General features: G+C 33.9%; 1 protein-coding gene across 22 annotated transcripts in view; it reads left to right on the plus strand.

The window, feature by feature from the left end:
• rsh (radish) overlaps positions 1 to 27495 on the plus strand; it is a 798688-nt gene that overhangs the window by 26707 nt on the left and 744486 nt on the right. For 2 of the 22 annotated variants that reach the window (XM_067780985.1, XM_067780995.1), the window contains one exon: positions 22011 to 22038. The exons of the other annotated variants lie outside the window; for them this stretch is intronic. The gene's annotated coding sequence lies outside the window, so the exon portion shown is untranslated. The remainder of the gene's footprint in view (positions 1 to 22010; positions 22039 to 27495) is intronic. 22 annotated transcript variants of the gene reach the window in all.

Genomic DNA, 27495 nt, shown 5'->3' on the forward strand with positions numbered 1-27495 from the left:
AAGAAGAAGCGAAACTAAAAATGTAAGCCGATTTTTAGATTGAGCGAACCAAAGACCCTTTGAAATATATTAACTAATTTCTTTCAAATTTTTTCGGCCTTTGTTATCCTTGCAGTTAGAACTTTTCTGGTATTTCTTATATTGATTTCTTTCTGGTTTTATATGGGGATCGTTTAGGTTTCGGTTACAGTACAGGTTTCAGTTATATTTTAGTTTTCCATTACAGCTAGAATGCATGCTAGGTTTCGTTAAAGTCTAGGTGTCGACTACAGCTTAGACTTGAGTGACATTCATACAAACTTCGTTTTTTTGGTATAGTTTAAATTTCGGGTTTTGATTTGTGGCAAGGGCTCAAAGTCAGACTCAGGGTTGCTCCCATTTTTAGATTGTGATTCGTATTCGATTTACGCCTATATTCAGCTAGATACGTTCGTGAGGCTTCATTGGGCTTTTATTTCAATTTGCCCAGGATCTGCTCAAGCTAACATCCGAGCTCATTTCTAAAATATCACACGGATTTGTTTTCAAGTCATAGTATCAGACCAAAATTCTGCGCTTGAATACCTGATGCCAACTACTGGGCCACTTTTATTTCCTACATAAGCATTTGTGTGAGACTATGGAAATATTTACTCTTAGCATTAGTGTGAGAAATATTGATTCATAGAAATAATCAATATTATCTTTGGCTGGAATAAACATTCATATATTCAATCTAGCGTAAAGCGTATTGTAAGAGTTGATAGATAAGTGAGTAGCTGTCATAGACTACAAAAAATATTGCTTGGTTGCCCATTCGGCGTGGGGTTGTATTTATTTATAAAATAAATAAAGTGTTGCATACATTTAGGTGTTAATGCAATGTTATTTACTCAACTTATACAATCAGGTATGTATGTGTCATTGATATTTGTGTGTTTAAAAGCATCTACATGTATGTACATATATTTCTAAAAGTGCAATTTAATACTAAATAAACAACGTACAATTGCGCAAGAGTCCTGCTTACAACAATAACGTTGTGAATGTGAAATAATTTTACTAATTGATTATGAACAAATAAGATTAATTGACAGCAAGAGATGAAGGGTTAAATTTATAAATCAAAGGAAAGGACTTAAAACTTCTGTTAATTTTTAGACATTTGATCTATGCATTCTTGGAAAATTCAATAAGCCATTGATTGGAAGGATGTGTAAAAGGATATCAGGCATACACGCTCCTAAAAGTATGCAGCAATGTTCACTTTTTCTGTAGAAGATTTAGTTATTTTATTATATTCGGAATGCGTCATGATCGGTTTGTATTGAATAAATAAAAAATTTGAAGTATCTGTTGAAAGTTTCATTAAAAACGCCTAAAACTGTGCATCAAAACTAATGTTTGCAGCTTGAAGGACCAATTATCCATGAAAATGATTTGTGCAAACTTTTAGCTGAATTGTTTAAAATTCTTCTAAGTTTTTTTTTTCCTTTCAATTTTTTGAATCTTTTTAAGCCTGTATTTTGTCTTAAAGTTAGCGCAAACTACTCCTGAGTGTTCCTATGAAAAAAGCTCCCACACTTTAACTAAAACCTCTTCAAAGAGATTTACAAGGTATAATCGAAACAGCTGTCGCCTTGTCCGTTCTGATGTCACGTTGTTTAAATTTTTCCCAAATTATTAAATAAATTATAAATTAAAAATTGCTTCAAATGAATATTTTCATATATTTAAAGCAATAAGGGTAATCCCCGTTTAAAAACTCATACAAATAGACAACATTGGATAATTCGTTGTAGTTCTATAAATACAACTAAAGCAACAACACCAAGTTTCTCTGATAACCGCCTTATCAACGCATAACTTTACCATATGATGCCATACGAAGTATGGACTATGAATAAAGAATAAATATGCAAAAAAAGGCAATTGGGATAAGGCTTACAACAACTAAGGCATGGCGTGGTTGAATGCGTTTGTAACACTTCAAACATCGTAGGAGTGCGGGTTCAAATTTCACTCCCGGGAGAAAAGGCTTTGAAGAGATTTACAAGGTATAATCGAAACAGCTGTTGCCTTGTCCGTCGTGATGTCACGTTGTTTAAATTTTTCCCAAATTATTAAATAAACCTTTTTTTTTGCAATAAGTAACTAAAGAAATTTACCTGTTCTTATTAAGCCCCTCGTGTCATATTATTTTTTCAGCACAATAATTTAGAACATTATTTCATAAATATTTTGGAAATTTAATCACCATGTAAATACCTGAAAGTATGCTTTGGTTTGAAAGTCTGTTTAAATTTTTTGTATGGAAATGCTCCTTAATTATGTTTAACCCTGAAAGTATGCTAAATACAATTGTTTTAATATCACCGATTCAAGTGATTTTTGCCAGATATTTGCCAATATTTTTGTTACTTTGTTTATATTATACGATTTTCTAGCTTTTCTATTTCAGAATGCGCCTAAAATTATGCTTTTGGGATAATCTTGCGGGAAGTCAAGGCTCATGCACACTGAACAGCTTTTTTGCTTTAAACTTGAAACTAAAAGTTAAGTTCACTATTTATTTATTGCGCCTTAAAGTATGCAATATCGTCGTATTGCAATTGCTTGTGTCAATTTGTTTTCCCATTGCTGTTTCATATTTTGGCGCTGACATTTTCCGCAACCAACTCTTGCATCTAAGAATATGTAGGAAAAGTTGCCATCCTAGGTTAGGTTGTAGGGGCCGGTCAATAAAGAGCTCACATAGACTGAATGTGTCTATAGTGCTACCAGAACTTTTTCGACCACCAAACGGAACACCCCAATTATGTACCAGGAATAATTTTATAAAATAGCACCATTCTCTTGGCTAATATCACAAGCTAACTATGACCTGGCTTAATTGCTGAGATCTGGTAGCACTGCCGTCGTTAGCAGCTGGAACCGTGATCTCGCGATCGCTGAACACGAGCATAGAACGTGCTTAACCATTTCTTCCTACATCTCGCACTTCCTATATCTGATGTTACTGATGAGGTCTAACCTATGAGCATGTGACGACAGAGGGCAGTGTCTGGTTAGCCTGCCCATCGTGGGCCTTTACTCTTTCCTCTTCAGAGATATGAGCCACTTCGTGAGTATAATATCGTAGGCTTTAGACATGATCTTAGACATTTTGTAGCCACGCGCCGCTGTTCACGCTTTTTCTGTTTTATGGATGTTATGCAACTCCTGTCTCCTTTTGATTTCTCTCAAATGGATTGGGACGTCTACCGTTGATTTGTCCAGTGCTGCAATCTTCCTCTTCCAACTCTTTCGCCTTTTCGTTACTTTATATTCCTTTGTGACCGGGAACGCCATACAGATGTATTGTCCGGCCCGAACAAAGTCTCTCCAATGCTTCCTTGCATTCCAGGACACTACTTGATAAAGAACTGAGTGATATTATTGCCTTTATCACCGCATGGCTATCACTGTATAGTATATATTCATTCGACTTCAGCTTAGGCACGCTTTCTCCAGGGTAATTCAGAGTAAACCTTTTATTTACTGTTTTAAGTAAATTCTTGCTTTTTTGAGGCAATAACTCCACAACAACCTCTGCATAGCAATTACCGTTTAGCATTTTTAGCATTACACATTTCGCGCCTAAAAGTATTCTAAAGGGTTAACATTACTTGTTTTTTATATCTTTCTAACATTTAATTTTTTTTATTGCAAAATCCATGTTAACTTGCAGCCTTAAGTTAATTCAAGGCAGCATACTAAGCCCGTTTGAGCTTGTTGTCACTGAAGTAAGATTAGCCTCTAATGCACACAAATAAAGCAACATGCCAATATGCGTGTGTAGTGGTACATGCACGTTTGTAAATCTATCTTTTCACACATTTCTATTCACGCATCTGAAATTGAACAAAGTGGTAGTATAAAAGTAAAAGAAAATCATGAACACTCATGTGCTGTCATAAAGCAACTATTGCGCATAAAAGTAGACTACAGCAGCTCGTTTGTTTACCTATCTGTGCCTACGCATTGTTTATTTATTTTTTATTCCGTGCATATATACATACATATTTATGCTTAAGCACGCACACACGTACATATAAAGTTAAATATTTTAGAAAGTACACATACACCACAAAGAGCTTAGTAAAAGCTTGCCAAAGATGCTTCCAACACAAATATATTTGTCAACAAAAATAGCAAGTAGCATACAATAAATAAGTGTAAGTGTATTTGTATTTGCTATTGTGAACTTGCTTCTGTTGAATGTTTGTATAGGATCGATAGAAACATACACACAAACTTTAGTCAGCCGCAAACAAATGTGAAAAGGCGCACATTTTTGTTGACATATATATAAAAGGAGAAGCATACAAACACAATTTAAACTCTATCCGACTTACACTCTAGCAGTCATATATTGACCAATACCAAGATGAGTTATAGATGGTAAATTTTCACCTTCGAGCCAAGTGCAATGACAGTAGCTATCGTTAACTGTCGCTTGGCTAGCGTCACAACAAGCACGAATGACGAGGGTATGCTTCAAGCATTTTATAGCTTCTCTACTAACAGATGTTGAACAGGAAGTTTCCCGACGTTAGGGGCTAGGGAGTTGGTTAAAAGTACATGTTGGATGTGCACACAAGTGTGTTAGTGCAATGGGGTTCATTTTATATACATGCATACTTTAATTTTATGTTTTTTTTTTCTGGCTTGCCTTGCTTTACTAGCACTCTTGATTGGGTTTTACATTTTTGTGTGTGGTGTGTTATTAGGTGCCTGTATGTTTATCGATTTTGAAGAAATCTTATTTTCAATCAAAATTGTGCACAAACTCAACAGCAATAAAGCAGGCGGGTGATTTAATGAAATTTATTGGTGCGGAAGGTAGTATTAGGGTTAAAAATGGCCAAGTTCATTTTTTTTTTAATAAATGTGTTTTATTCATGTAAATTTTTTCTAGCATTCTTTGTGCGCTATCTAAATTGCGTTGTTAGTGTTGCCATGTGCAGTGAGTGCTATGCATGCGAGGTAAAAGCGGTTACGTTGATAAAATAGTTTGTTTTGAATATTTTTTTTTGTACACTCGTCGAGCCAAATATTTTTCTCCTTAATATTTTGGGAATTTACCCAATGATGGATATATTTAGTTGAACGTTGTGTCTGTATTTATTATCAAGCCTTTCGTGGTTATACATTTCTCTCAATTGTCAAGTTTTCATGGTTGTGAGGCCACGACAATAACTGAATGGCAAAAAACTAAAATTTTGTTGAGACGCCTTAAAGTATGCGGCACAATAAGTGTTGCATTACTTAAATGCGTGAAAGTATGTTTTAATGCCCTTAGATATGAAACTTATTCCTTCAGTGAAAAGTTAAGTATACCCCTCTTCATCTAAAATTGCTCTTCTGATTGCTGCCTCAGAGCGAAATCTTTCACCGTGTTTTGCCCCGGTTTTAATGCTTTTCATTTCGGCTTGTATAAAAGGATCGTGATACAGCCTAGTGCCAAAACTAGCAAACAACATTTTTAAAGTTGCCCGACAGCTGTGAGTCAATGGGGGCATTTGGACATACCAAATTTAATCCTAAAAGTATGCGCTGACGTCTTTTACTACGCATTTAAATAAAGTTAAAATGCAGATACCAAAAAGCAACTTTTAAATAATATGATTCTTTGCTCTTTGTCCAAATAACAACTTGCAATAAGTTCATGCTCAATATTTTTTTAAAAGCCTTGTTGAACTGTTGTTGCGTATTAAAATGTGCCACACTTTTGTATATAGATTGATCAAAGTTTATAGCTTATGAAATTTATCATTACATAAAAATTTTGAAAAAAAAAAAATATTTCCTAGAAATAACAAACCTTATTACATTTTGCGCCTTAAAGTATACAGCACCAAACTGTCGCACAAAGCAAAGTTTCCTGAGATAAAGCAAAGCAATTTTGCTTGGAATTTAAATCTTTATTTCAAATCATGAGCTTATGCTGTCTCTATATCTACTGTGTAACATAGGTATTGTAACGTTTTTTTTTTTTTTTTGACTACCAAATAGGATAGATGCTCACATATATATTTGTATTTAATCCTTTAACTACGCAAATTCTTGTAATGGTTTATGTAGAGATTTCAGAAACTGTACTTAATTCTTGGAAAAAAGGACGACATGATTGATTTCATGCCAACAATCTGATTGCTAAAGATTATTGACGCGCGTTAACTTGAGGTAAAAAATTTGAATTTGCATTTATTCAATTATTTCGTGATAGCTCAGGTGACTTCATTCATTCAAAGAAACAGTTATTTAAAAGATACTTTGATTGGGTCGAGATTTAACAGCCTAAAAGTATGCTAGACAAGAATAAATGGGAATGTGAAGTGAAGAGTTTGAATAACTGAGCATAAATTGTATGTATGTATAATTGATAGCGCAATTTTTTATGAACTAAAAGTATGCAAAATTCTTACACCGACTTTTTTCTCTTAAACAAACGCAATAATTGAATTTTTAATTATTATAAGCCGGTGTTAAGCTCTTGAATTCTTAAATACTAACTATAAATTAAACACACCATTAAACAACCAAACAAACTAGCTTCGAAAATTTAGTCGAATCATATGCCTAAAAGTATGCGACATTAAAGCTTAATTTTTAAGTTTGCTTGCTTCGAAAGCTCCAAGAAAACCCGGCCCAAAAATTTTGAGAACATTTTCGATAAAATACATTTTAGCAATGCAAATTCATTGAACAAAGACTATGCTTGTATACTTTGCGCCTAAAATCATTATAACATTTTTGCCCCATGCTACAAATTCTGAAAGCACTAACTTTCTTTTTGTGTTTGTGGAAAATAAAAATAAAATTTATGTAAAAAGTTCTAATTACTGCTACACAGTGTCCAATGATATTTTCTTTTGCTTTTCTGTGCCTTAAATATAAATGTAAAGCCTAAATCCTGTACTGCACATCCTGTTGCCTAAATTAAGAAACAATTTTCTGGCCTCCGGTCAAGTGGCGAACAACAAAGTTACTTGAAACCAATTAACACGTGAAAAAAGTTCAATTACTTTAGTTACAAGTTAGAAGTAAACAAAAATTTGTTTGCAACGTGCAAATTAAGTAAATACTGTCTAGAAATTACGCCTCAAGGTATGCAATATTTTCTTGGTTACTTTACTGCTTTGTAATTTTTTCAGTTGAGTCAGGTAAGAGTATTAAATAGAATTTAGTGTTATTTGATATGGTATGTTGTTGCAACGGAAGCGTTGAAAATGCTGCTTTTCATGTCAAATATATTTTTGATGCACTATTTATTTTGGCAAATCGCATAGACTTCTGCGGCTTCTTAACTGTTTGCAGATAACTGAAGCATGTAAATAAACAAAATTTTGATATTGCTCTAAAAGTTTAATATTAAACTTTATAAGAAACTAATTGAAACTGATATTTACTAAGACCAAATTTTTACTTTGTTGTCGGTTAAAAATAAAATTTTCGAAAGTAAAATATACAATATTGGGTTTAAAATACTGACCTAATAAAAAATGCACCTAAAAGTAAGCAATATAACTTCCCACTCGAATCCCTTTCCCTGGAATTTTAATGACCTACGGCTTACCTCAAACGACGTTATTAATAGTCTGAAAACCTCTACTTAGACTGAACGAAATGATCTTAGCATCGCTCTCTTCAAAAACTGTACTGCTGTTGTAGCCCCACTCTTGGCCATATTTAACCAATCTCCAAGTTCTAGTGCCTTTGTAAATGCCTGGAAATCTGCATATATAAGTTAAACTTTTAAAAATTAGAAACTTTAAAAATATATATTTTTTACACGGGAGACGTGCTCCTTTATTGAATGCAAACTTATCTCTGAACTTTACACAATAATAATGCTTACAATCTAACCTACGTTTGCCTTACCGCGATGAAAGTGAAAACTGCTGATCATGCACTTCCCACAGTTGAGTTTGTTTATTTTAATTTGGTTTCCATCTACCGCTTACTGTTCACACGGGTTGCTTTGCACGTGTTGCGGCTTCAGCAATTTTGCCAGTTTGTTATGTCTGGGGTATTATGTGTCTGAATATTTGTTTTTTTATATTATATAAATATATGCCGTGGTAACAAACCCCCCTAAGATTCAAGCGTCTTCGTTTGGAGTTTGTTAAAAATTTGATTAAGCCCTTTTACTGCATCTTCCGTTAAGTCTATGGACCGTGCTTCTTTGCTTTCTCTGGTTGACAGGACTAATTTGGTTTAAAATATGGTGACGATTACAAATATGATCATAAGGCTGATGTTTGTGGCATATTTAAGCCGGTATGACGATTCTGTGAGGCTAATCTCTTTTGTATTGTTGACGTTTAGCTGTTCTAACATTTCTAGAGAAAGTATTTCTTCGTTTCTGTTTGATAGTGATATTGGTTGGAGTATCGCAGGTAGGGGCTTGTTTGTTGATTTTTCCGCATTGAAAAATTTCTTCCCGTTAATTTGGATTGTAGCGTTATTAAAGTTAACGACAAAGGTTCCGTTTAGAGTTGTAGAATCTTCGTTTATTAGGACATAGCCCCTGAAGTCGTGTAGGAATATAATTCCAGGTGACAGCTCCTCAAAGTCTGGAATGTGCTGACTGTTTGTAACGGTGCAATTTGGCAAACGGCTCGTTAAAAGATTACTAATACAATAATCATTACTTAAATCTAGCAAACCGTCTTTTCTCGTCAATTTCTTTTTATTCCATACATAGTTTTTTCGCAGCTAAGGATTGAATTGAAATTTATTTTGTTAATTTTATTGTCTTTCTTTACTGCTCTGATATCGATAGTTTGGTAAATTTGATTATCTGTTGTTGGTAAACTTATAATATAGATGATTATCTTGCTATTGGTCGCTATTTTAATTTCCGAAAATTCTAGCGCTTCGTCTAAATTTACGAATGGGATATTATCCTTATCTAAGTTTTTTTTAGCAATATCAATTTCTTCGGTCGACAAAATATATGAATTTACTATATTGGCCTTTGCTCAATGTATCGTGTAAGCGATGTTCACGACTTCCTCTTTCATAATTTCTAACTTGTATTTTAATTCTAAAAATGCCTCTATTTCTTTACTCTTGTCCTTTTGCATGAGCTTCATAATATGGTTTGTAATATCTGTGATTTCATTAACTTTTTCTACTGTAAGTTTATTAATGAGGACTTGATTTTTGTTGTTTTCTAAAACGTTATTTACTTTGTTCAGAACTATTTCATGGTCCTCATGGTCTGGACTTCCCGCAATCCATTTCCATGCACTGCCCAAAAAATTGAGTGAACTTTTTGATCTTTTTTCTATCCTTAGATTATTAATATGGGCCTTCACTTGGGATATTAGGAGGCATATAAAAGGGTAATTCGGATTTCTGTAGAATTTTTCTGCTTTTGTCGTTGTTTCTATATGTTCCAGGATTTGTGTATATTTGCCGATGTTTATTTCGTGTATTATCCTAAATTGTCCTGTCTGTAGTCTAGCCGTTCCTTTTTCTATTTTGATTTATTGGAAGTTCGAATAGTCTAATCTCTGTACCTCTGCGGGGCATAGTGGTACAAAGAATCTGAAAAAAGAAAATTTTATTGTAGTAGTTAATTCCGTATCCTACTTTTATGGACGATTTGTCCTCTCTCGGTCACTACCGTGCTGTTCCTGTCTTCTTTAACTATTTCCCTACTATATAATTTGCTTAGTTTTGTCCCTAACCTCCTATTTTTCTTTTTACAAATTTGACTTGTCCTGGCAAGTAGGATTTGAGCGTTTTTTTGCCTTTATTATGGAATGCAATATCCTTATTTTGTTTTTGTGTTAACTTTTGCAAATTCTCGTATCTTGTTTTTTCTATGTCTTCGGGCGTGAAGTTCATATTTCTTCCGAAGAATATGTTGACCGGTCTTTTCTGTGTAACTGAGTGAATGGTATGATTGTACTCGGATACTGCTCTTTCTAAAAGTTCCTCAAAGTTTCGATGTCCCCCATTATCTTTCACACAGCGCATTATCTCACTTAGGGTGGAGTGGAATCTTTCCACTTGGCCGTTAGCCTGGCTTTTGTATGGGGGAGTAGTATAAACATCGATGCCTAATTCGTCTTTCATCATAAACTTCATTGAAATGGAATTTAACGATGGTTCATTATCGATCACTATTATCTTCGGGACGGCGAAGGAAAATATTATATCCCTTAAGGGTCTCCTTACATCCTCTATGGTCCTACTATTTAGCATTCTTGTTACTGCATATTTCGAGAACTTATCTAGTGCAGTAATAACTCTCTTCCCTTCGGTTAGAAATATGTCTATATGGACTGTGTGTCCTGGGAAGGTTGGCAATGGGGTTGCTGCTATTTTTGGGTTGTTAAGGTGCCTCTCATACTTGCTTTCTTTACATACCGTGCAGTTTGTTATCAGTCGCTTGATATTGTTCATCATCCCGGGAAAATAACTCTTCTCTATGATCTGTATTTTATTTTCGGTCGCGTTCCTATGTGCTCTTAGAAGTTCTTTCAAAATAATATTTTCCTGCTCTTGTTCGTTAGTTATGTCCTCCACCAACTTTTGGGTGTTCCTGCATTTATAGTTGCTAAAGTGTTGTGGATAGACGTTTTGTATTATACACATAGTCCTCTCGTCGGTGTGGATTCCGTCCCGGATGGGTTTAGGTATCTTTTGAAGAAATCTATAATCTTTTGCTCGTCGAAAAATGGTTCGTTAACTGTATGCCTGTGTACAGTTGGGAAGATTATTTTGAATTGGTAAGATGGCGTTTCTGAATGTTGGAGAAAAATTTGGTTTTTGAAAACGTTAATCGGTACCTCCGTGCAGGGTATTAGGTTGTCTCCTGAACTCTCATCACTATGGGTAGTGGGTGTAAGCGAATTTATTTAGGCGGATATTCTTGATAGCGCATCTGCGACTACATTCGATTTACCGGGCTTGTAGATAAGCCCATAGTTATGTTCTTCCAAGATGGCTTTCTATCTTTTCATCTTACTGTTCGTATTTTTGTGGCTCAAGGCATACGTAAGAGGTTGGTGGTGGGTCACTATCTTAATCTTCTTAGAGCCGTACAGATACCTGCGCAAATAATTAAGAGAACAGATTATGGCGAGCATCTCCTTTTCATTGACGGCATAGTTCTCTTCTGTCTTGCTCAAAGTTCTTGAAATATAGGTGATGGGCTTTCCATCTTGTGAAAGGACGGCTCCTATTGCAAAATGGGAAGCGTCAGTGGTCAATTCGAAATCCTTCTCAAAGTTCGGGTGCGCAAGGACAATATCCCTTGATATTAGTGAAGCTTTTAATTTGTTAAATGCATTTAAAGCTTCTTTGTCGAGTTTTTTTCGATCTTCCTAGACTGATTTTTTGAAACATTCCCGGCTTCTCCTCGAAGGAGTGCAGTTAAGGGTTTGGCTAATTTGGAGGAGTACCTAATAAAACGACGGTAGTATCCTGACATACCTAGAAATGATCTTAGTTCCTTCAGGTTCTTTGGCACTGGGAACTGTGCTACGGCCTCTACCTTCTTGGGATTGGTTTTTATGCCATCGGGAGTGACAACGTATCCTAGGAATTCGACTTCCTGTTTTGGAACTCGCATTTATCTAGTTGTATCTTCATGTTCGCTTCTTCTAATGTTTTAAATACTAACTTAATATTCCTTAAGTGTTCCTCTTCGGTTTTACCGAATGTCCGATGTGCTGGCGAAGTATGTCATCTAATGCTCTTTGGAACGTAGAAGGGGCATTTTTAAGGCCGAAAGGTAATCGGAGAAATTCGTATTTTCCGTTATTCACGGAATATGCCGTTTTCTCTATATCAGATTCACGAAGGGGTATTTGATGGAAACCGCTCTTAAGATCTGTAACGGTAAATATTTTATAAATAATTTTTTTGCCGGCTTGAGGTCCAATTTCGTAAATAAAATTTTCAAAAATTGATGAGTTTTTTTCCTTCAATATATTTCGGTTACCTACTGTAACCGTCTTCAGGATTAACTATAACAATATAAAGAAACATAAACAAAATAAAAATAACAATTGACATCAAAACAAACATTCATAAAAAACATTATTTACATACATTATTTTACGCGTCTTCACTGCTCAACGCGGAGTTTTGTACTGTCCGTCTGTTTGTTATCAAATGTCTGTAGGAGCTCGGGAAATTATCGATGTCCGTCTTGTAGTTCATTCTTGTGCTGGTCGGTGTGTTAATTATATGCAGCATTTCCAGTGTAAATCTTTTGTTATAATTGGTTTCTTGTTGGAGTATCGTCGTTTTATCAAAGTCTGGAAAATGGTTCTTCGTTGCACAGTGTGTCATTAATGCTGTTTTTTGGTTAATAGTTTCATGACAATATTTAAAATCGGATTTATGTTGCGCTAGTCGAGATTTTAATTTTGCTTTCGTTGTTCCCACATATATGTTATTGCATGATTCTGTTTTGTTTCCATTACAAGGGATTTTATAGACAATACTACTTTTTTCTGTTTTAGGAATTTCGGATTTCGTTTTGTTAAAAATATTTTTCATTGTGTTTATTGGTTTATGAGCTATCTTCACTTTTTCTCTATTATAGCAATCTGATTTTGCTAGACGCTCTGACAATTTTGGTACATATGCTAGCGATTGAATATTTTTGTTTTTTCGGATTCACGTTGACTCGTCTGTGATAAACTTCTTTTTATTAAGGTTTTGATAACATTGTCAGGAAAGTCATTCCTTTTTAATATTAATTTAATTTCTTCTTTTATTTCCTTGTGGTAAGTGTCGTCTGATATTTGTAACATACGTCGTATACAGCCCATTGCTGTATTCATTATCATCTTTTTTGGATGTTTTGAATAAAAATTGATGATTCGTCCGGTAGATGTTGATTTCTTATACCACTTGAGCTTTAATTGGTTTCCTCGTCGAATAATAATTGTGTCGAGATAAGGTAATTTTCCGTCGTCTTCGAGTTCTGTTGTGAATTTTATATTTTTGTCAAATGAATTTAATGAGTCAAGTGTAGTTTTTACGTCATTTTAATTTATAATAGCGAATATATCGTCCACATATTTGGTTATGCATCTTATCTTGGTCTTCTAGTCAATTTTGCAGTTGTATTTTCCAATAATTCCTCCATTACGATATCTGCAATCACTGGTGAAGTCGGCGATCCCATCGGTAATCCTTTTAGTTGTGTGTATATTGTCTCTTTAAACTTAAAATATATGTTTTCTTCTATACAGAATTTTAATAATTCCATAAATAGTTTCTTTGGCATTTTCGTATGTTTTGCTATTATCGTCCATTTTCTTATTATATTATATTATAATGTCAAGTGCTAGCTGTGTGGGTATACTGGGGAATAGGGAAATTACGTCAAAAGATATAAGTTTTTCATCGTTATAAATATATGAGTTATTTATCTTTTCTTTAAAATATTTTATTGTTCCCTAGGTTGGCCAGGGCCTCGTTAATTTCGGGTATTGGATATTTGTCTGGGATAGTTACGGCGTTAAATTTCCGGTAGTCGATGACCGTTCGATATTTTTTTTTCGCCTGAACCGTCGGTTTTCTTATTGTCTATCCAGACCGGGGAGTTGTAAGGAGATTTAGATCTCCTTATTATTCTATTAGCAAGAACTTCTTCGACTTGACGTTCTATCTTTCAGAGCCATTGGGTATGGGTAGGTTTGGAGTAGACCGGGGTTTCTGTCGTTGTTCTAATTTCGCCTTTGACCAGCGTAGTATACGTAGTATACGTCGTCTGGGTCCGAAAATAAATTTGGCATTTTGCTATTGCTTCCTTGATTTTATCTTTTTGTTCTTCAGAAATATGGGAAACCCTTATTACCGCGTTATTAACTTTTCCGGATATTCGTTGTTTTAGAGGTATGATTGTATTCGTAAGTATGGTCATAATATTTTTATCGGTATGGATGGTGGCTTTAAATTGTTTTAATGTGTCATTACGAGAATCCCGTGGAATGATTTTAATGACGGAAGTATAAAGAATTTTATTTTTCCTACCTCTGGTCCTAGAATGTCTATGAATGTGTGGTGTGTAATTTCGATATCACCAGCTACCGACTTTACCTTAAAAGGGACTTCATTTGGAATTGGGTTCCTAATTCTTGTAGATTGTATATAATTTTTGTTAGACCCGGTGTCTATCAAAAAGTCTGCGTCTCCACTTCTAGATACGAATTCGTAATAAGGAAGTGAAGACGGGGTTAATCTAAAAAATGAATGGTGTCGAGATTGTAGCATTCCTGTTCGCAATTCTCCATCTCATTTTGTCTCATTACATTATCATCTGATTTTGGAAATTGGTTCGACGTTCCATAGCTATTGGGGTTTGTGTTCCCCCCGTATATGTGGTCGGGATCTTCATATAATTGTTGTTCACTTGGATTCGCTGATCCCGTATCAACATGGAAGTTCCTTTGAATCTTATTGGGTTGATGCATATGTTGAGATGAGAAGGGACGCTTCTGTGCTTAATTATTTTGATTGTTATTTGGCCTGTTTTGATAATTTACCTGTCTTGATTGGATAGAATAATCCACGTCCATAGGGACAGGTGGTTTAGGGGGTAAATTAGGCCTATTCGTATTACGATGGTTCGCTTGATTGTTATAACCGAATTGATTCATACGGAATCCTTGGTTGTTTTGCGGGTAATTGTAGTTATTAGGTGGCGTAAATGGTTGTTGTTGACGATACGTTTGTGGTTGATATTTATTCGGTTGTCAATTGAATGTTTGCGTTCTTGGTATAAAATTAGTTCTAGGTGTCGTAGAATATGTCAATTCGGGATAAAATGGTCTATTATTATTATAATTTGCGTTTTGTCGAAGAGGTCGGGATGGTGCGTAGTTGAATGTTTTGTTCATGCTATGTGCATGATTCATACGAAATGCCATATTGTCAAGTTTCTGGCACAGGTGTAATGCCTGTGGCAGTGTGGTTGGTTCGCGGATGCTAAGGAGACGAGGAAGGTATCCGTGAAGTCCGCGGACGAAAGTATCGAGGGCTTTATCTCTGTACGAGTTTGTGATGGTTCTAATTGATTCCTCTCCTAAGTCTAGGTAGGATATCTTGTCTAGGATAATGGAGAGATGTTGGTCAACTTTTTGGTAAAACGTCGCGATGTCGTCGTTTCTTTGGGTCAGAGTTGTCATTTGGTACTCGAGCGTACCAATGTCTCTTTTATCTGAATAATGCATCATAAGGCATTTCCTAATTTGTGCCCAATCGAGCGGTGTGCTATAAGATTCTAGCGCAGTGTCGGCATCGCCGACAATTCTGTGCCTAACTGCATGGAGTATTAAAAAGTACTTTGGTGTATTCCTCAATCCTTCGTAAACCTTCAATATTCTGCCAACGCTTTTCCGCCTGGAGTCAAAATATCCTGGACGTCCCGAGAACTCGCGTAGGCATTTGACCATATCTGGTATTTTGTCTAATTCATTAATGTTATTTACGTTCACTGTCACGTTATGGTCGGGTTGATGAAAATCATTTATTGGTGGAGTTTTAATTCTCTCCATCACTGCTTTAACGATTGTCTCTACTAATGAGGAATTAGAGGTAGAGGGGGTTCCTTGTTGTGGGGGATTTCCCTGCTGGGAAGACCCATATTCTAACCTGAGTTGATTCAATTGATTAACCAATTCTTCCGCGATATCCGGCAATTTTCTCAACACAGCAATTAGATTTCCTTAAAATTTTTAGTTTTTATTATATTTTAATTAATTTTTACTAATTCGCTTTTGATCCTTTTTTTTCTAAAAAAATCTTTACCTTTCTAAAACTTGCAAGGATAATTCTTTAAATTTCACTTTTTGTTTCTTTTTTTCTAATATTTCTTATTATTCTTCTTCTTAAATTTTTTATACGAATTTTTCTTTTCCTTCCTTTTTTTGTTTCTGAAAAAAATTGTTTCCTTTCAAAAATTTGCCAAGTCAATTCTTGAAATTTCACTTATTAGTTTTCCTTTTGTTTCTTTTTTCTAAGATTTATTATTATTCTTCTTTTTAAACTTTTTTATCTGAATTTTTCCTTTTCACAGTTGTATCTTCGATAATAATTTTTTTTCTCGCAATTTCTTTTACATAATAAAAACGATTTCACTTTTTGTTACTTTTTGCTTTCTTACATAGCTAAATCTTACATAAGAAACATTGGGGTCCTTGGGGTTGATGAGTGGTTCGAATTTATTTTGTATCCTTTACGGTACTTTTATCCAGGTCCTTGTAAAGTGTATGCCGAACACGCGTAGCCGTACTTTTTGTTTTTCGGGCTAATACTACTTTCGCACCCTGGTCTCTGCTCGGGCGCCAGTTAAACTTTTAAAAATTGGAAACTTTAAAAAAATATATTTTTTACACGGGAGACGTGCTCCTTTATTGAATGCAAACTTATCTCTGAACTTTACACAATAATAATGCTTACAATCTAACCTACGTTTGCCTTACCGCGATGAAAGTGAAAACTGCTGATCATGCACTTCCCACAGTTGAGTTTGTTTATTTTAATTAGGTTTCCATCTACCGCTTACTGTTCACACGGTTTGCTTTGCACGTGTTGCGGCTTCAGCAATTTTGCCAGTTTGTTATGTCTGGGGTATTATGTGTCTGAATATTTGTTTTTTTATATTATATAAATATGTGCCGTGGTAACATATGTATATACCCAATTTTCACAAATGGCAAAAAGAATGGCGTTTCTAACTATAGGCCAATATTTAAACTATCTCTCATTTCTAAACTTTTCGGAGGTATTGTTAAGGACAAAATGTATTTTGTCGCAAGAAATATGTTACCACCAAACCAGCATGGCTTTGTTGTAGGGAGGTCTACCGTCAGACACTTAGCCCTGTTTAGTGAATATTGTATTGATGCGTTCTCTTCAAGCCATCAAGTAGATTGCATTTATACCGTCTGCTCAAAGGCACTCGACAAGGTATCTCACAATATATTACTATGTAAACTCGCTCCTCTTGGTTTTCACTCTGTATTTCTCAGGTGATTTTTTCCAACACTTACTGCCACCTCTGAGGTAGCCCAAGGAAGCGTCTTCTTTTCATTTTCTTCATAAATGATATAGGAAAATATTTTGTGTCATCGGAATTCTTACTTTACGCTGATGACTTAAAAGTTTTCTCCATTATTAAAAATAGTGAAGACCCACAGCGTCTTCAAGAAGACATAGATAGATTACCAATCTGTTGCTCTAATTCGCGTCTATATCTCAATCTCAACAAGTGCTTTCATGTCACATTTTCTAAACTTCTCAATGTCTTACCAATGACATACATATATTATCACGGGTACTCCCCCTCAGTTCCTTGATGAGGTTAATGACTTAGGGGTTATCTTTGACTCCTCGTTCTCTTTCAATAACCATGAATTTCTTGAGGCGTAATAGCGTCAACTTCTCAGATCGCCATACCTTGAAATTGCTTTACTCATCGTTTGTTCGTTCCAAACTGGAATATGCTGCATTTAATTGGAGGCCTTATCACCAGTTTGCAATTGATAGGATTGAGCGAGTACAACAGTTCTTCCTTAAATTCTGTCTAAAATCCTTACATTTTTCAGATCAAATCCCTTCTTATCATTCCCACTTCTTGCTAATTAATTTGAAATCATTAGAACTCTTTTTCTTGTCCTTCATTTTTAGAGTTTTTAATGGCTCCCCTTTACTGCACGCGATTGATTTCCTCATTCCGACGAGGTCGTTTCGTTCTCATAACCCCTTTTATATTAAACATAAGTTTACTAACTATGCGATAAATGCTCCATTGTCGCGCTCTCTAACTGCGTTGTTTCGCAGTTGTTTATGGTTTTCCCAGTGCTTGCCTTTGTAAGTCCACAGATGGGCTCTATCCCACAGAAGGTTCCAATAGCACGCTGCCCGTTCATTACCTTCATGTTCCCGATGCCCGGGAACCCACCCTAACGTGACTTTGTTTTTGGCTACCTGAACATTGAGGACTCCAAAGTATTCATCAAGAGTCATAAGTTGTAAAATACGTGAATCATAAAACCCCAATCTATTAACAGAAGTTCGCAGAGCATTTCTTATGCAATAAGTCAGCAGCTAGTTTTATACGCCGCAGTGAAGTAAGTAAAAAAAAGTTACCTCAAATTTCAAAAAGATAAAAATATAAATCTCTTAAAATGTTGTAAGTAATATCGCTTTAGTCTTTGCTAAGTATTCGATAATATCTCTGAAAGCCAGGGCGTAGTCTTGCGCACACACTGCTCTACTTGCCTCAACTCAACTCGCCTCGCCTTGAATTGACTCAATTTGTGAGCATTCATTAAAATTTACTTTTAAATGACAGTTTTTCAATTAATTTTCCTTTGAACATTATTATATATAAATATTAAATATTAAGAGCTAAAACGTTTCAACTCAAACAACTAACAGCAAACAAAGCAACATCATCATAATCATCACCAGCAGCACCAAAAGTGCCAAAAAATATTGCTCATACGTCCAGGCATACACAAATGATAAATGATTTTCCTTAATAAAATTTTTGCAAGTAATATTTTGTATGAATAATTCTTGACGTTAGTGTTTATGTGTGTGTGAGTGAATTTGTAAGCAGAATGATTAACAATTTTGTAAGCTATATTTTTCTTTGTGTTGCTATTGTTGCCGCTGTATTGCTATATTATCTTCTAACCACTGTTGTTTGTTGTGAATGTGCGTAATAAATTCGTAGGACAAATTTTTTGGGCACAGACACAATCTCTCAAGCATACATCACTTACTATACACAAGCACATCTTGCTCATTTCAGACGGGCAAGCAACCCAGTCAGTAAATTGGATAAATTGCAGAGATGGTAACTAACAGCGCCCGAAACTGATACTTTCACTTAAAACAGTAATTTAGTGGCCACTCTTCAAATAACTTACAGAGATATTTATTGATAACATACAGTAAACTGTAAAACCAGTAAATTTTTTTATTAACTTTTCGATAACGAACTTTACACAAAAAAATTTTTTTTTTCTGATAACAAATGGACACTTCTTTGATAAGAAGTCAATATTTTATTCATAACAAATAGCACATCGACAGCATTTGATAAAAAATATTCATATTTTCGATAAAAAGTCGATAGATAACGAACCGACGTTTTTCGACAATATTTTTTCCCCTAATTTTTTTTCTTATAACAAATCGATATACATATTTTTCACAACATTTTGGTAAAAAATATTTTATTTCTAATAAAAAATCGATATATATTCATAACATATCGATATTTTTTGATCACAAATAACACAAACATATACAACATATTGATAAAAAATCGAAAAGTTTTCGATATTTTTCCAGAAGAATTTTTTTTCTTGTAACATAACAACATAAAGTTTGTTTTTTCCTCTTATAACTAATCGATATTTTTTTGATAGCAATTCGATATTTTTTAATTCCAAATAGCACACCGACAACATTTTTTATATTTTCAATAATCAGTCGATAAATAACGAACCGCCATATTTCGATAACATACTTTCTTCAATTCTTTTTAACATTTTGAAAAAAAAAATCGATAACTTTTTTGTCAAGAAACCGATATTGTTCGATAACAAATCGATATTTTTTTTAACATAAAATTTATTTTTTTCTGATCTAATCACTCCGATAACACTTTGGTAAAAAATCAATATATTTTCCTTAGAAACCGACATTTTTCGATAGCAAACCGATATTTCTTCCACAACTGATTGGTTTTTTCTTTTTCTGATACTTTTTCGATAAGAGAGCGATATATCTTCGATGAAAAATAATACATTAATAACGTTTAGATAAAAAATCGATACTTTTTCGATAACAAACTGATACCACGTCCATAATTCACTAATATCGTACCGTCAACTCTTCGAGAATAGTTGTTATTGATAGCAACGCGATAACTCGTCGATAACCAACCAATAATATGCCGATAACAATTCGATCATAATAACAGTCCGATAGTTTTTTCGTACTCTTAAGTGTATTTTTCCAAACTCTGCTAAACTCCAAAATATTAGCAAAATAATGCCGAGATAGTTAGTCGCTAACATAGTCGCGTAGTAATTCCTAAATAGCTTCGGCATGGATCAAGATGATTCCATGACGAAAATAGTCACAAAATAGCAACGAAATGCTCTCGAAATAATTGAGCAAATAATCTCGGAATGTTTCCGAACATATTCCCTAATTTATCTCCAAATAGTAAAAATTAATGACTGCGAAAGACCGAAAAAATTCAAAAATAAATTTAGCTCACGGATAAAGTCATTTCTTGTGCTTAGATATCTCTTATTATCTGTGATAAATCAGATTGTTTTTTCCAGCTAATAGAACTAAGACACGATTAGCTTTAGAGTGAGTTCTTTCAACGAACGGTTAGGTAGCATACTAGCCCCAATCCCTTGCAGCTAGCTCATTTCAAATTTACTTTTTTATCGGAGCAACGACAAAACCTTCAACTGGGTCATACCCAACTGTGCAGCTACTGATTTTCAATTTATTACAAACAAAATGTGGCTACAGTTACCATTTTATATGCATGTATGTATGCGAATGCGTAAAACACACACCAATTGCAATACATGTATGCGTGTGCACGTTGTCGTAAATTTATTTCAAGCAGATTGTAGCAACAAAGCTAAGAACATGTTTACATGATTGCTGCCGACCCATACATGCGTACACACATTTGTATCCTCTTTTGATATTGCCTTGCCTGTTGCGCTTTACTTTAGATAGCCGCAACACGAACTTACACTCACACATAAACACACTTTCAATATATCAGTATGTTGTACATTTTGATTGCGTACGTTGACTGCCTGCCTATCTATTTATTCGGTTGCTTAACGGCAGTTTTTTTTACGCTTTGTTGATCTATCTATGACGGAAATGGTGCAGATAGTAGAACATGCAGTAAGTTCATGCAACATTCTTATTGTGGTTAGTGTTTTTCTTTAGAAGTGTTTGTTTTCATTTTAACAACACACTTAGTTTGTTCATTTATCAGTTGTTCTTATTAGATTTTACTTGACCCTTACGCTTCAATGAAAATGTTCGCTCAATTACTCTTGAAGTCTTAATTTACGCTGCATGCTTCGATTTGACGAAGGTGAAGTGGATTGTACGATGAGTTTGCAAAAAGTAGGATTTTATTTGGAAATTTATACGGAACGGTTACATGGGTTTTTTTGCGTAGGTTGTGCAACATTTTTTCAAGGTAGAATTTTTTGAGAAAACACTTTTCTTTTATTTATTTCAAAGTCTTAGCCAAACTGAATACAATTGCATCACAATTGAATAAAAATTATTGAATTCAATACTGAATTTCTGAAGATAGGAAAAAATACCTTAAAATATTATAAATTCTGAACTTTTTATTTTTTTTTATTTTTTCGTTTTTTTGTTTTCCTGAAAATTTGCAATTTTTTCGTAAAAAAAACTGTTTGTGCAAACTTTGAAATATTTGGAGTACCTTTTCTTTCCAAATTAAGAAGAAAAAATATTTAAAAACACGTAAGTAACCACAAAGTTTTGTACCGGTTGAATTTTTCTTTACTACAAGATTTCTTTAAATTTTGAAAGAAAATAAATTTTATTTTTAATTTTCTTAAAGCACTTTTTATCGCTTAAATTACTTGGTCAACTCGAATTCACATTAAAAAAATATATTTATCAATTTATTGTAAAATTACTGAAAGTTGGTAAAAATACCGATAACTATTTTAAAAATTTTGAATTTTTCATTTAGTTTTGCTATTTCATTTTTCAACATAAGAAAAGGATATTGCTGCTGCTAACACTTTGAAATATTTAAAATAAAATTTTTTATCTCTGAAATTAAATAAAAAAAAAATTTTAAATATTACAAAAAAACTTTTTTTTGTATTTCTTAAAATTTCAAATTTTTTTCTTTCTAAATAAACAACAATATTGTTTATGCAAACACCTTTTCTTTTCAGATTAAAAAGAAAAAATATTTAAAAACACGTAAGTAACCACAAAGTTGTGTACTGATAGAATTTTTCTTTTCTATAAAATTGCTAAGGTTTCTTTAAAATATTACAAACTAATTAAATTTTTTTTATTTTTTTTGTTTTCCTGAAAATTTGAAATTTTATTTTTTTTAAATAAACAAAAAAAAATTGTTTATGCAAGAAATATTTTGAGTACCTTTTCTTTCCAAATCAAGAAGAAGAAATATTTAAAAACCCGCAAGTAACCATAAAGTTGTGTACCGGTTGAATTTTTCTTTTCTATAAAATTACTAAGGTATCTCTAAATTTTGAAAGAAATATTTTAAATCTTTTTATTTGTTAATGCACTTTTTATCATTTAAAGTACTTGGCCAACTCGAATGCATACTAAAAAAAATATTTATCAATTTATTGTAAAATTACTGAAAGTAGGTAAAAATACTAGAGCTTACGATTTCTTCTCGAACACAAGCGAGATTTTCGAGACCCGAGAAATCGAGAACTCGACTTCTGGCGAGATTCTCTTGTCCCAAAGTATTCGTAAATCTTGCGAGCTTCTCGACATTCTTACTTAATCGCAGTAAGGACAGTATTTATACACTTCGTTTTTTTACTTGTGATTTTTTGTTGATTATATTGCTTCCAATGACATTTAACTAAAAACATATTTATTATAGATATAGTTTTGTTCACAGTATTTTATTTTTCAACGAGACATCAAGAACACGGCCTCTGGCGAGATTCTCGAATCTCGAATTACTCGTAAGGCTCGCGAGATTCTCGAACCTCGAATTACTCATAATACTAGCGATGTTCTCGACTTTCAATTCAGTCGCTGCATTGGCAATATTCTATACATTTCGGGGTTTTTTACTTATGGTTTTGCGGACATTTTGGCTTGTGCTCCAGAAGAAATCGGAAGCTCTACATAAAAGAGCCAATGAATCGATTAAGTTGAATGTTGAGAAGCCCGCGAGCCTTACGAGTAATTCGAGAATCTCGCCAGAAATCTCTTCTCGAACATGTTCGAGAAATCATAAGCTCTAAAAAATACTCATAAATATTTAACAATTTTGAAAGAAGAAGAGACAAAATTTTAATTTTTTGAAAATGTGTTATTTTTGAATGCGATTTTTGTCCTTCAAAGAAACTAACAAACAAACAAAAATTATATATTTATTTATTGTAGAATTTCTGAAAGTAGCTAAAAATACTTTAAGTTTTGAATATCTTATTTGTATTTGCTGAAAATATTGTAATATTTTAATTTTTTTTTTTTTCAAAATAAACAAAAAAATATTGTTCATGCTGAAATATTTCGAATAAAATTTTTTATCTCACAAAACAAACCAAAAATGATTAAAAAAAAAAATTTGCAACAAAATTGTATGCCGATGAAAATACGTCTCTTAATAAAAGTGTTAAACTATATAAAAATTTTAAAGACACAAAATTTTAATTTTTTTTTTGAGGACTTGTTGTTTCTTAGTGCTCTTTTAATCGTTCGAATTATTAAGCAAAACCAAACTCATATTTGTACGAAAAAATAATATATGAATTTATTCTAGAATTTAAGATAGAAAAAATACTCTTAAAACATTTACATCAACATTTTTTTTAATTCTTCCTTTGGTTTTGCTAAATATTTGCAATATTTTAATATTTTTTTATCTTTCATGCTAAAATTTTGAAATATTTAAAACATAATTTTTAATTTACAATGAATTGTACGCCGATTTAGTTTTACTTGTGGGTGTGAGACCATATCCGAACTCAATGGGGCTGCATCTACACCGTTTCACCTCATAGGAGGGCGTCAGGATGTCGATGACCGAAAATTTTCAGCCCTTAACTCTGGGTGTTATGCGGAGAGAGCCTATTTAATGATTTGTAGCCTGGGGATATTTTCGGCTGTATTTGAACGAAGCCTCCCCAACACCGGCACGCCTCGAAAGGTAACGATGGCATTACCACAGTAACTTTACGTCAAGCTAGCAGACCCACAACTTAAATTAAATTTTTTTTAATAAGAAATATATCCAAATTAGGTGCTATTTAGGTGCTTTTTAGGGCCACAAAAGATAATTTAGGTACTCATTTAGTTTTCGAGATATTCCCAAAAATGTGTGGGTCTGCTAGCTTTACGTCAAGCTAGCAGACCCACAACTTAAACTTAATTTTTTTTTAATAAAAAATATATAAAAATTAGGTGCTATTTAGGTGCTTTTTGGGCCACAAAAGATAATTTAGGTGCTCGTTTATTTCTCTAATTGGAATTTTTCTTTTACATCGTTTGATTCAATACATAGCTATCCCATACATGCCTGTGAAGTTGGCATACGCAATCTCCCAAAACGAAAAAAAGCCGTTCTGAGTAGCTTTCCAATAGTCCTGGAGTTCCTGATAAGGAAAAAAATGTTCTGCAAAATTAACCCAAATATTCACACTTTTCCAAAAGTTGAAAATTTTAAAAATTTCAAAAAAAAGGTGTTATAAGTAGCTTTTCTAGTTTTTCCGGAGCGGGACATCTTGTTGCGCAAGTCCGAAGGATACATAAAAACACACACTGGCACCACGTCGCCACTCAATAAACATTTTTTTTCATTCTCAGTTTGAGATGCATTTGAAAAATAACCTTATATCAAATCTCAAACGTTAGTTCTCAACTAAAGCTCAAATAACCATTGATAGCGTTCTCAAATTAAAAGAGTCATTTTTAATATGGGATTTTCGCTGATTCTCGAATTTAGAAATTCCACTTTCTCTAACCCGTCTCAAACATTACCGGATCTGAATGGAATGGAAATTCTCTTTTCAAATACGTCTTCTCAAGTTGAAAATTAACATTGGAGACGAGTGAGAGAAAACGTTTAGTCTCAAAAGATGAAAAACGCTGCAAATAAAATTGAGAATTAACACTTCCTCTAAACTTGGACTGCTGTTTATTGGGCTGATTTGTTTTGAGCAAATATGTGTGTTCATATGTGGGCATTTACATATATATAGAAAAAACTTATGCAGTAGCGATCATTAAAGAATAATTTGTGGCGCAAAGTCCATAAAAATCAACACTGGCGCCACGCGTCGCCTGTACCCAATAAGTACAAGGAAAAGGTTCATGGTTCAGAAATTCGTAATTATCAAGTTGAGTTTCAGCATTCCTTTCCGTTTGAGACTAGCGTTTTTCTTTATTCCTTAACTTGGGAACTCTAGAACTATTGAAGAGCTACTTAGAACAACTTTTTTTAAGTTTTTTGTTGTTATTTTTAATTATTATATTTTATTAAGACACATTTCTAGCCGAAATACAAATATTTCTGACGAGTACACTTGGCAGGGTCGAAATGGGTATAAATCAGCCAGTAATATATAATTATTTTTATACTTAGCTGAGCAGAGCTCACATAGTATATTAACCTTGTTCGGATAACGGTTCCCCGTAACGGCATAAACTAATCGAGATAGATATATCAAAATGATCTGGGCGAAAAAAGAAATTAATTTAACCATGTCGTCCGTCCGTCCGTCCGTCCGTAAACACGATAATTTGAGTAAATTTTGAGGTATCTCGATGAAATTTGGAATGTATATTCCTGGGCACTTATCTCAGATCGCTACTAAATATGAACGAAATCGGACTATAACCACGGCCACTTTTTCGATATCGAAAATTTCGAAAAACAGAAAAAGTGCGATAATTCATTACCAAAGACGGATAAAGCGATGAAACTTGGTGAGTGGGTTGACCTTATGACGCAGAATAGAAAATTAGCACAAGTTTAGAAAATGGGTGTGGCAGCGCCCACTTTTAAAAGAAGGTAATTTAAAAGTTTTGCAAGCTGTAATTTGGCAGTCGTTTAAGATATCATGATGAAATTTGGTAGGAACCTTACTTACTATCACTATATTTGTGCTAAATGAAAATTTGCAAAATCGTATAACAAACACGCCCACTTTTTAAAAAAAAATTTTTTAAGTGAAATTTTAACAAAAAATTGAACATCTTCACAGTATATGAGTAAATTATGTCAACATTTTATTTTCAATTTTTTAGTACTGCCTACAAAAAGGCAATTGCAACTTTGATTAGTAATTTAAGTAATTCCTAACGCCGTTCTTTGGTGTTGCTCGGACGTAATACGTCTATATCTATATTCGGCTTAGGTGACTGTAGAAAGATGTATGTGCGCTACATATAAATCGGTGAATTATTATAGCTGTTCGATGTTCTTGATATTGGTGGAGCGTGTGAGTTGGACAAAGAGGATGAATGTGGTGAATGATTTTTGTTGGCGATTATTCTCATAATTGGCCAAGCCGGATAGTGCAAAGCAATCGTTGTTGGTGAATATGATCACAATTGTTGAGGAAGTAAGTTCAACACAATTGATGATGTGGTGAATTTTCATTGCTGGTGAATGTGCATCATAACAAGAGAGTTCCACCTCGTTTGTCAGCTAGTTAATTTGCACAGCTGAAAATCCTGGTGAAATTCGCATACGCCTGAAAGTCTAAAAGAATCGTGGTGAAAGTCGCGTACGCCTAAAAGTATGCAAAGACGTGCATTAAGTTGGGCCTCCAACGAGGTGGAATTCTACAACGCCTGCAACACTCAGGATACTAGCCATGAAGGTATGGCTTAATCTTCTAATAGTTCGACTTGTCGTTAAGTAGCTCAAATTTTTTGATCAAACATTCCACGGTCACCGAGTTTTAAACTATATTTCAGGTTTCAAGTCTCTAGATATCCAGGAAGTTAGTTAAAAATCGATTGGGAGATTCAAAATTTAAAACTAGTTTTCTCAATATCTCGATCCATGAACCACCTAGCGGAATTTTTTGGATAAAATATTGCATTGTCACCGGGTTCTGACTTAAGGCCAAAGCTTCATGTCTCTAGCTCATCGGGAAGTTACTCGAAAACCGATCGCAAGATTCTCCCCGTTTTTAAAGGATTTGCAGTTATATTGACTAACGCGCCACCTAGCGAAATTTTGTTTTCTATAAACTGTATTGTCACCAGGCCTCTAACTAAGTGCCAAATTTCAAGTGTCTAGGTAATCGGGAAGTTAGCTTAAACTGGATTGAAAAATTCCCAAATTAAAATTTGTTTTCTTACTATCTCGATACGCGTGCCACCTAGCGAATTTTTTTTTTATCAAATGTTGCATTGTCGCCGGGTTCTGACCCACGGCCCAAGTTTCAAGTCTCTAGCTCACCAGCAAGTAACTCAAAAATCGATCGCAAGATACCCCTCGTTTATCAGGGATTTGTAGTTATCTCAATTAGCACGCCACCTAGCGGAACTTTGTTTTATATAATTTGTATTGTCACCAGGTCTCAAACTATGTGCTAAGTTACAAGTCTCTTGGTAACCAGGAAGTTAGTTAAAAATAGATTGAAAGATTCCCAAATTAATAATATTTTTCTTAATATCTCGATACATGCGCCACCTAGCGTAATTTTTTTG

Source organism: Eurosta solidaginis, chromosome 4 (genome assembly GCF_040869045.1).
Source record: "Eurosta solidaginis isolate ZX-2024a chromosome 4, ASM4086904v1, whole genome shotgun sequence".
Taxonomy (NCBI): domain Eukaryota; kingdom Metazoa; phylum Arthropoda; class Insecta; order Diptera; family Tephritidae; genus Eurosta; species Eurosta solidaginis.